A 9,298-nucleotide genomic window follows, 5' to 3' on the forward strand; every position below is an offset into this window, starting at 1 on the left:
TTTTCCTCAGCATGACAGCGCACTCATAGTCATTCCTTAAACAGCTAAATTTTTTACGAGACTCCATATGGTTTGCAGTCTCATTAAAGGAGGTACGACAAGATTCCCATCATACAATAATATCATAAAAAGGTCAATAATTTTCATGAATCTCCACTAAAATTCAACAGTATAACTTTGAAAAAAGATCGTTTCAAGGGATTTTGATGATTTTCCTCATAAAAATTTAAAAATACAAAAAAAAAAGTTCTAAAATTTTATTGTAGATTTGTACGTTTTAAATTTTCAGAGTCACGACATTTTTCTTCCATATTGTATATTTTTGCATTGGTAAATCATTGCAATCCCTTGCTTAGGTCTGTTTTCAAAGTTGACTACTAGACGCATGAGCCGGATCAAATCGACCCGAGGCTTGTTAAAAATACATGCGTCGTGGGTTTCATGGGGGCCGGTGCATTCGAGTTTTAGATATATGTATTAGGTCTACAAGTACATCGTAAAAACAATCAGACGTCAAATTGAAAAAAAGGAAAAAATTGAGTGTCAACATAGCCGAAGATAGGGTAGATGTATTCGGTTCTCGTTTTTTATCAGTTCCCCCGAATCCAAGCGACACCGACACCTCATTGACAGCATAGAGCGGAGCATTCGAGTTCACGCCTCGCGCTGGCGCCATTGCGCCTTCAATTTTGCAGATGCAACTCGAACATCCATCATGCTCGAATAGTTGTATCTCTACGCCGTCATCAACGCAGGTCCTCCCACTTGCTCTGTTTCCATATTGTTTTTGTTTCCGTTTGTCATATTTGTAGTAGTGCTTCAAGGGCTAAGTGAGCAACACAGCCGAAAATAGGAGAGACCTAATCGAACCCTGTCCCGAATTTGAGCGACACCTCATCGGCAGCATACAGCGGAACATTTCGAGTTCACGCTTCACGCCATCGCGCCTTCAATTTCGCAGATGCAACACGGACATCCATCAAGCACGAATAGTTGTATCTTTGCGCCGTCATCAACGCACGTCTTTGAGACCGATTACAATGATGCATCAGTGCAAAATATGTCTTCCGAGATTTTTAAATTTCAGGGTGGGTGCGAACCTAGATTTCTCAAAATCATAGACTTTTTTTTTCCGTATTGCAGTTGCAAATCATTGAAATCCTTTGTAATGATCCATTTCCAGAGTTACACTGCTGATTTGTACTTCAGGTTTGCAAAAATAGTCCTTTTTATGGTGATATTTTGAGAGATTTTTTAAAACTTCCTCAGTCATAATGTCAACGAAATAGGAATAACCTAACTCGAGGGCCTCCTATGATTGTTACGTGTAATCCATGGAATCCAGTCAAGGTAAAAAAAGAATACCCAAATACCCTATCCCTATCATGGAGTTTAAATATTTTTATCTCTGAATTGTTAAAAAATAACTTTCTAGTAGAATAAATATCGTTAATCTAATTTTTGTGTCTAATTTTGTGTTATGTTGCTCAAGCAACGACTATGAGTATGACCCTGAATTCTGGTGTCATTTTTGTGTCAAGACCCGTCATTTCGGGCCGCTGTAATCCGTTGAATGAGAGGAAAGATTTTAGCAACACCTAATATCCTTGTGGATATTCCGAACTTCCTTTTCTCGCTTGGCAATGGACCACTAGACAAGGTACGAATTCAAGCATTCTGATAAATATTTTTTAACCAAAATTTCACGTAAAACACGATGCGCACAACAAAAATTACCGAAATCAACTCCTTACAATGATATTAAATGATTTCTGATGCGTGAATTCAAACCACCCGCTCATTAAAACTCAATGATCTACGTGATTCACATCGCGCGCTGAACATTATCATGACAGTCTTTGCGATATAAAAATCTGGCAACCTCAATTTTGACGCTTGGGCTCAGCTAAAGCAAATTGCTTATAATTTGAACAACACATGGTGGGTTATGAACAGTGATCGATTGAGAGGCTAGCTGAAACTGTTGTGGTGCGCGATTTGACTCATGTAGAGCTTTGAGTTTCTTGTGAGCGGGCAGTTCAAAATCCGCGTAACCAATGTGAAATAAAAAGGTTAATATCTTCATCAGGAGCTGGTTTCAGTAATTTTCGTTGCGCGAATCGTGTTTTACGTGAAATTCTGGTTAAGAAACATGTATCAGATTGCTTAAATTCGTACCTAGTCTAGTGGTCCATTCTGATTGGAAGCATGATTCATATCCGATCACGAACTTTCTCTTGATCGAATAAGCGAATCGGGGTTGATCTATCAGATGGAAAATTGAAAAGCAGACATTCCCTTTGAACACAAGAGAACATCCTTAACTTATTAGAGCCCTTTCCTCGTTCCCGGCTAAATGCAGCTACGACCGACCCACCCACAACTGCTCCGTGCTTCACTTAAACGTAGGAAACCTCATTAACGACGAGGCTGCATGTCTCCGCGGCTAAATTGTTGTACCGCTTAAATGCATCATTAGAGCCAAAGGAGTCGCGTTGTTGCCAAATTGAACAAAGGCCGTTGGTTGTTCTGCCATGCTAAGGAAGAACGCCGTATGAACATTCGAGAGTTGCCAAATGTCTCCGGATAAAACACGTATTTTGGAGGAAAGTTATGCATTTTTTCCTTGAAATTTTCATATGTTGTAGATGAAAGTGCGGACAAAATTGTCTGAAAAATTAGAAGAAAAATATCAGCAACTTTCCCAGTAAATTCTTATTTAATCGAAGCAAACTTGGCAACGTATGAAGGTTCATACGGCGTTCTTCCTTAGCACGGCAGTATTGTTGGATCGATGGATGGTGGATTTCTGGGCGGCGCGGCAGGGTTGTGAGGGTGCGTGGGCGGCCAAGGAAACAAAAGCCCTTTAAATGTAATGGAAGTGTTGTCATCGAAGCGGCATGCATGTTGGATTGTGTTTAGGGGAGATGAGATTGAGATGTGTGTCGGAGAAATGACTCGATGGCTGTGCTCCTGGTTGCCGCTTCGCACTATGAAGGCGTTACTGGACGTCAGGCGGATTTTAGCGATCAAATACGGTGGAAAGTACAAGAAAGTGTAAATCTGAAACGAAATTATCGCCGAAGGAAGATTCAGTGTTTTCCATCGGCAAAATTTTGTACCATATTTCCAATTTTTGGACTCATACACTGAGAAAAATGTTCTGTTGGATCAACATGAATATTCCTATCAAGCAGCACAGAAAGTAGAAAATACAGATACACAGATCCACGATACAGTAGAAAATGTCCTGTTTTGAACGGTACATTTTTCACTACAAAAAGACGTCCTATCGCTGCAAAGACCGCGCAACGCGCGGTTCGCGTGGTTGATGAAACGAAATTCCTGTTGCGGTTTATTGAACAAGAAAATACATCTAAACGTGTAGGGTTTTTGTTTCCAACATCAGTTCAAGCCGAATTTCTTTCAAAAAAGTGTATAAAATTAGATTTTAAAGAATGTCCCCGTCGCTCAGTCAACGTACATTCATTTTTTGGGGTTTTTTTTTTTTTTTTTTTTTTTTTTTTTTTTGCTAGGGGTAAGCCAATACTACAGACCAAGCGACAGTGCCTGACGAAAAATAACTCAATGGCATAAACCTAAAACGGAAAAATAGGTTCAAAATTCCACTTCTCCATGCAGCTTGATGTAATGAGTAAACTAGCAAACTTCAAGTCACATTGTTTACTCAGAATAATTTAATTTAACAATTGAAGAAAAAATGCTTTTGGACCAGCAAAAACTATACTTTACTCAGTGGTGAGCAAAAAGTCCGTCGACCCACTTTCGTTATGCTTAATCCAATAATTACACCAGTTTCATACTCAAAGATAAAGACCGTGTTTTTAGAGGCAAATTCTTTATCAAAAATTTTGTGAAACGGAGCCTCTTTTGTCTTTTTATAATAAGGGGTCCTCTTAATAGCACAATCAGGAACACCTGATAGCGCTTATAGTATAGGAAGTTTTAAATTTCTAATTCTCAAGTGGCTATAATCCTCAGCGAGTCAACGTCATTATTTCTACGCGCTACAAAATAGACCAGTGACTCCAATCGGAAATGAGCCTCGTAGCAGCTAAAAGCACATTCTAACCAAGTCTCATGCCCGGAAGAACTTACTGTCTTTCTCCTCAGCGCGGCTTTATTTATCAACGCCGCGGAAGTCATGACGCCAGCCAGTCCTCTCATCCACGAGAGCTGTGCACGCATTATGCGCCTTCAAAACCGGCCGCCTCCACCCGCACTACAGTCCGCCCATACGGGCCACGCCGCGCCACGGGCCACGTGTTCCCCCTCTGCTCTGCCTCGATAGACATGCGGTTGTCTATCCATGGGCACGCGCCGCCTATTACGGTCCTGCTGTTTCATTAGCCGCCGTCAGCCGTCAACCTTAACCTCGTCAACCTCCCCCGCACGCGGCTGCATTCCCCAGGATTGAAAAGGTTGAGATTAATGAAATTGAGATTCGCGCCGGATGAATGGAGATTTCGATGAGGCGACTAATTCGATTCCGTGTTCGTCGATTTTGGGATGAGCTCTGAAGTACCTCTTTTTCCTTTCATTTTCGTAACTTGATTTCCTCTTAAACAGCTCCTTAATATTGGACTGCTTTTTGTAGTATAAGGAACCTTTATTTCGAGTTCATTTTTAAAAAAAAAACTTTGAGACGACGAGGTGAAAGAACGTTACTGAATTTTAACGTTACGATGCCCATCGTGATTTTTGATCCGTTCTCCGTGAGTATTGAAGCAATTGTACTGTATTTTGCGGTTTAAGGAACCTTTATCTTGAGTTCATTTCGGAGACCACGTCCAAGACGACAAGATCAAATAAAGGTACTGCATTTCTTCAAAAAAAAAAAAATATCTTTTTGAAAAGCTTAATGAAAAGAGAAGATACCGGATTGCCGGATAAATAGATTTTGCAATACAGTTTTATTTTCTACCGGGAAACTTTCTAGCACTTTGAACTGAAAACATCATTGATTTAATGCTGGTGACTCAGAAGAATCAGATAAATTTTAGACAAACATTATTGCATGGTTATATTTTTTTTGTAATTTCTTTTGGACAACTGTCTACGTTTAAAATGTTTTAATAAAAAGAGAGTTACATTCCTTCGGTCGTGAAACGACGATTTGTGTTATAATCTTTCTGGTCAAATGGGTGCTTTCGTGGATGAATCAACAATAATGGTCCCTAATTGCAAAATGCAATTCAATAATTTATTGTATACGTGTGAACATCTGCGAAGTAGAGACCTTAGAAACGGAGGAGAAATTTTTAGGGGAACTATTTACGTCGGCTGGGTGGAAAATTTCAACTTAGGTTTTCCAATATAAGAGACACGTTGTTATATTTTGAGGAGTATATCTTGTTATTGTGGAAAGATATTTCTTATAAAAAATAGGAAACATCTAAATTAGGTTCCTAGCTTCAGAATTGGGGTGAGAAATTTGCGTATGAACGTATTTCTGTCAAACGTAACTATGTGCATTGAAGAATGAGCCCTGAGACCCATAAGAATATGTGCATAACAGGGTTCATGTCATAATGCACATAGTTCCGTTTAGCATAAATAAGTCCATTCCTAAGCTCCCCGCTTCAATGAGTGTAATTCAACTCTGCACACAGCTGATAATATCCGCTATCATTGGGTAAAGTTCTTTTTTTTTTCAAAAAAAAGAAAAAAAAGCTCCTTGAAAGGTGCAGGTTAAAAAGCATTTTTATATAGTTTTGTGCTGTTTTAATCGAATAAACTGTGACAAATGACAGCGGCTATTTCTAGTATAGCGTGCCGTCGTAAAAACTCAAAATTATGTTTTTGCCGTCCTATACTTTTTAACGCAGAACTCCAAAAAATCGCAATTTTCTCACGCAGATTGTGAGATCAGCAGTGAATTTTCGACGATCCTGATGTTTCCATCGTCATTATCGAGCCACTTCCCCACACACAAATTCCTGTCATACTTCTAGCAAAAGTTTGCAACAGCCACTCTGAAAGGCATCAGAACCTAACAATTTAAATAAATAATCCAATCATAATCACATCGGGTAAACATTTTTAAAAAAAGAAGGGAAAAAACGCTCCCGAATGGAGAACGTTGGCCGATACACGGCGTCATCAAAAGAGAAAGAGTGTAATTTCGTTTATCTTCCGTGCGCTCGCCGTCAACAGGAATAATCGAATTAGCCGTCGTCGAAAAGCCATAATCCTGGCTCCCGCCCACCTTTTGCCTAACGATCCGGGAGCAGCGATAAAGCCGGCTCCTCTTTTAATAAAACAAATTAAGTTACTGTATAACATATGTAAGCAAACCGTATTACGCCAGTCGCTTTGAGAGACTTGTCAATGCCCCACCTTCCAATGTGAAGAGGGAGGGGGGTTGGCGCCACGCGGTAAAAGAACGCTGGAACAATGGGGCTGGAGCGGGATAAATACGGGTGGGGTAAGCCTAATAAAGAGCCTGACAAAGGTGACTTTTGATCTATTAAGGGCTGTCAGACCGGAAGTGATCTTATCGCATCATCGCGAGATCGCGCCGCAGTGGCGCTTTCTCGCGGATTCCTCGCGAAGCTTTAAGCGGTTGTTGTTCATCCGATGGAGGCTGCTCCTCTCAGAGCGACGGGGCTTCTCGAGTGGTGTCAAATGGTGGGGTGAAAGTCCCTGCCCGCTTTCTAATGGATAGCAATAATCGCATCTTCATCCCATCATTGTTGATGAATGAAACTGAGACTGCCGTGTTATCGAAGGAGGGTATGGATTCGATCGACAAATCCGGGAATCGATCAAAAACTCCGTGAATCGATCGACAAATCCGTGAGTCGATCAAATTATGTCGATCGAATCAAGCCAATCAGTTCAACTCTTAAAATTCCAAAGCCTTACCTGCGCTGTTAAAAATATTTGTGTTCTTGTGTTAATTTGGGTTATACTATACTGTGCTGAGCAAGAACGCCGTAAACCCATCAAGATTTTTCCCTCGTTTTTTGGAACTTAACACTTTATAAAATAAAAACTGTTTTACCCATGCACCTCAAATTTTCAGGTTTAGTTCTTGATAGTATTTGCGAAAAAATTCTGTAAAAACATTGTCCCAAGGTACACAAGTTTTTCTGCTGCGATACATTGTTTCCAAGAAACTAACATGGCGTTAAAGGCGTTTTTACGTTGCACGGTAGTTTAGGAGGTGAAACACAAATTAGAACGAATTTTGTGTTGATAATGCTGCAGTTAGCGTCGAAATTAGCGCAGAAATCGATAGAAAGACCGGGAAAATGAATCTCTCCGATTGCGACATTGGTATTCACCACTCGTTTTTTATTAAATTTCTTCAAGAAAACTAGCTGGCATTTTTTCTTGAAAATTTCTACCGAGGGCTAGGGTTATTCTGTGTTTTAATTCCCGTATTAACCAAAATTTTGTGTTGAAATGTCTCTCTGTGTGAATTCGTTCAGAAGTTACAGAGGTGATGGCTGTGGCTGATGGAGTGGCGTGGAATTTTTGGATCGCCCTATATATAAAACACCCCTCTCAAGGCTCATATGGCCAAACGTACATTCTCATGGATTGGCAGATATTGTTATTCTGGCCAATACATTCAGTATAAACGCTAAACATTAAACTCACGCTCATTACATGCCCTTTTGACAGTACGCCGCCTGCTTGTATTCAACGGTGGCTTCAATTTGACTTTTTATCGCCTACATAAACATAATTGGACTATTTCTATCAAAGAAAACTGTGTGGAGGTGGAAATGATGGGGTCTGCTCGTTGCCATAAGAATGAATGGGAAATGTAAAGCGGCAAAGACGAAACCGTCGTTGCGGCTCCACGTAGTGGTCATTAACTCATGAGCCCTGTTCTCATCGCTCTAGACACATGCCCATGGCTCATTCTTTTTGCACGTAGTTCCGTTTGACAGAATGTAAAATCCCGCTTTTCCAATTCAGCAAACGGAATTGTGAGCCAATCGAATGCGGCACCCATGAGCCATGAGCATGTGTCTAGGGCGTTGTGAACAGGGCTCATGAGTTAAAGCCCACGACGAGGAGCCGCGACGACGCGGCGTGCTGCCAGCTCGAAACGCGCACTGACGCCTACAAACCTAAGGGGATACTTCAAGCATTGCGCAATGCGTGAAGTACCCCCTTAGGTTTGTAGGCGTCAGTGCGCGTCTCGCGCTGTCAGCACGCCCGACGGTTTCGTCACTGGCGCTTTATATTTCCCATGCATTCTTATGGCCCGAGCAATAACAAGCAGACCCTATCTTTCCCACCTGCACATAGTTCTCTTTGATAAAAATACGTCCAATTACGCTTTAGTTGGGCCGAAAAATGTGGGTTAGCCTTATTTCTCCGGCCGGTGCAAAACTCGACACAGGTGTAAAACCAGGAGGTCCGTGATCTAATTAAATATTAAATATTCTCATACAGGGTTAATAAAAGAGCGATGGCCCGCTGGCAGCGGTGAAAAGGAGGGAGGGGGATGAGACACAGAACAAGATGTCCCGTGACAAAAGGCCCCTTTTGACATAAAGCTCGGTCCAGACTCATAACTATGCATTGTCCCCGAACCCCACTTCACCCTTAAACGCTCTCAGTAACGCAGCCCCTCGACCTGCGACACCGTCCCACCGTTGCCGGAAGTTCCTTGTCAACGTTTTTTGTGTATTTGAGAAATTCGAATGGTAACGCCGGGCTGGCAACAGTGCCCGGCCACCCTTGACGGGAGTGGTGTGAAAAACCTCTTTGATATTGTGATTCTGAGCCAGGGTTTTTATCTTTTAGCCAGGATGAGGCTCGAATTAAACTCGGATTACCGAGGAGACGAGCTAAAAACCCGAGCATGATCTATCAGGAGAAGTTAATAAGTCATCAACACACGGATCGTGAGTAGTTTAGTGTTTGTGTTGAAAGTTGGTGGCTAATTTATTGAAATTTGAAATAAATTAATTTCAAAATCGTGACTGTCCAAACGGATACACTGAAACAAATGGTATGCTGTTTTAGCACCTAGGATGTCAAAAATGTGTCTGGTGATTCTAGGATGCTGCCTCGATTGCCTACGCAATTGAATTTGCATTCACAGGATGTAAAGTTAACTGCGAAGGCAGTAACGGCAACATCTTTGGATCACCAGACACATTTTTGACATTCTAGATGCTAAAATAGCATATTATTTTTTTTCAGTGTATAAGTGACCTAATTTTTTCGCTAATTTGATAGGTTCTTTTTTCTTTTTTTTAAGGCCCAACACTGGGAAAAAAACACTTTGGATCTAGAGTCCAGACTCTTG

Source organism: Bemisia tabaci, chromosome 8 (assembly GCF_918797505.1).
Source record: "Bemisia tabaci chromosome 8, PGI_BMITA_v3".
NCBI classification, from domain to species: domain Eukaryota; kingdom Metazoa; phylum Arthropoda; class Insecta; order Hemiptera; family Aleyrodidae; genus Bemisia; species Bemisia tabaci.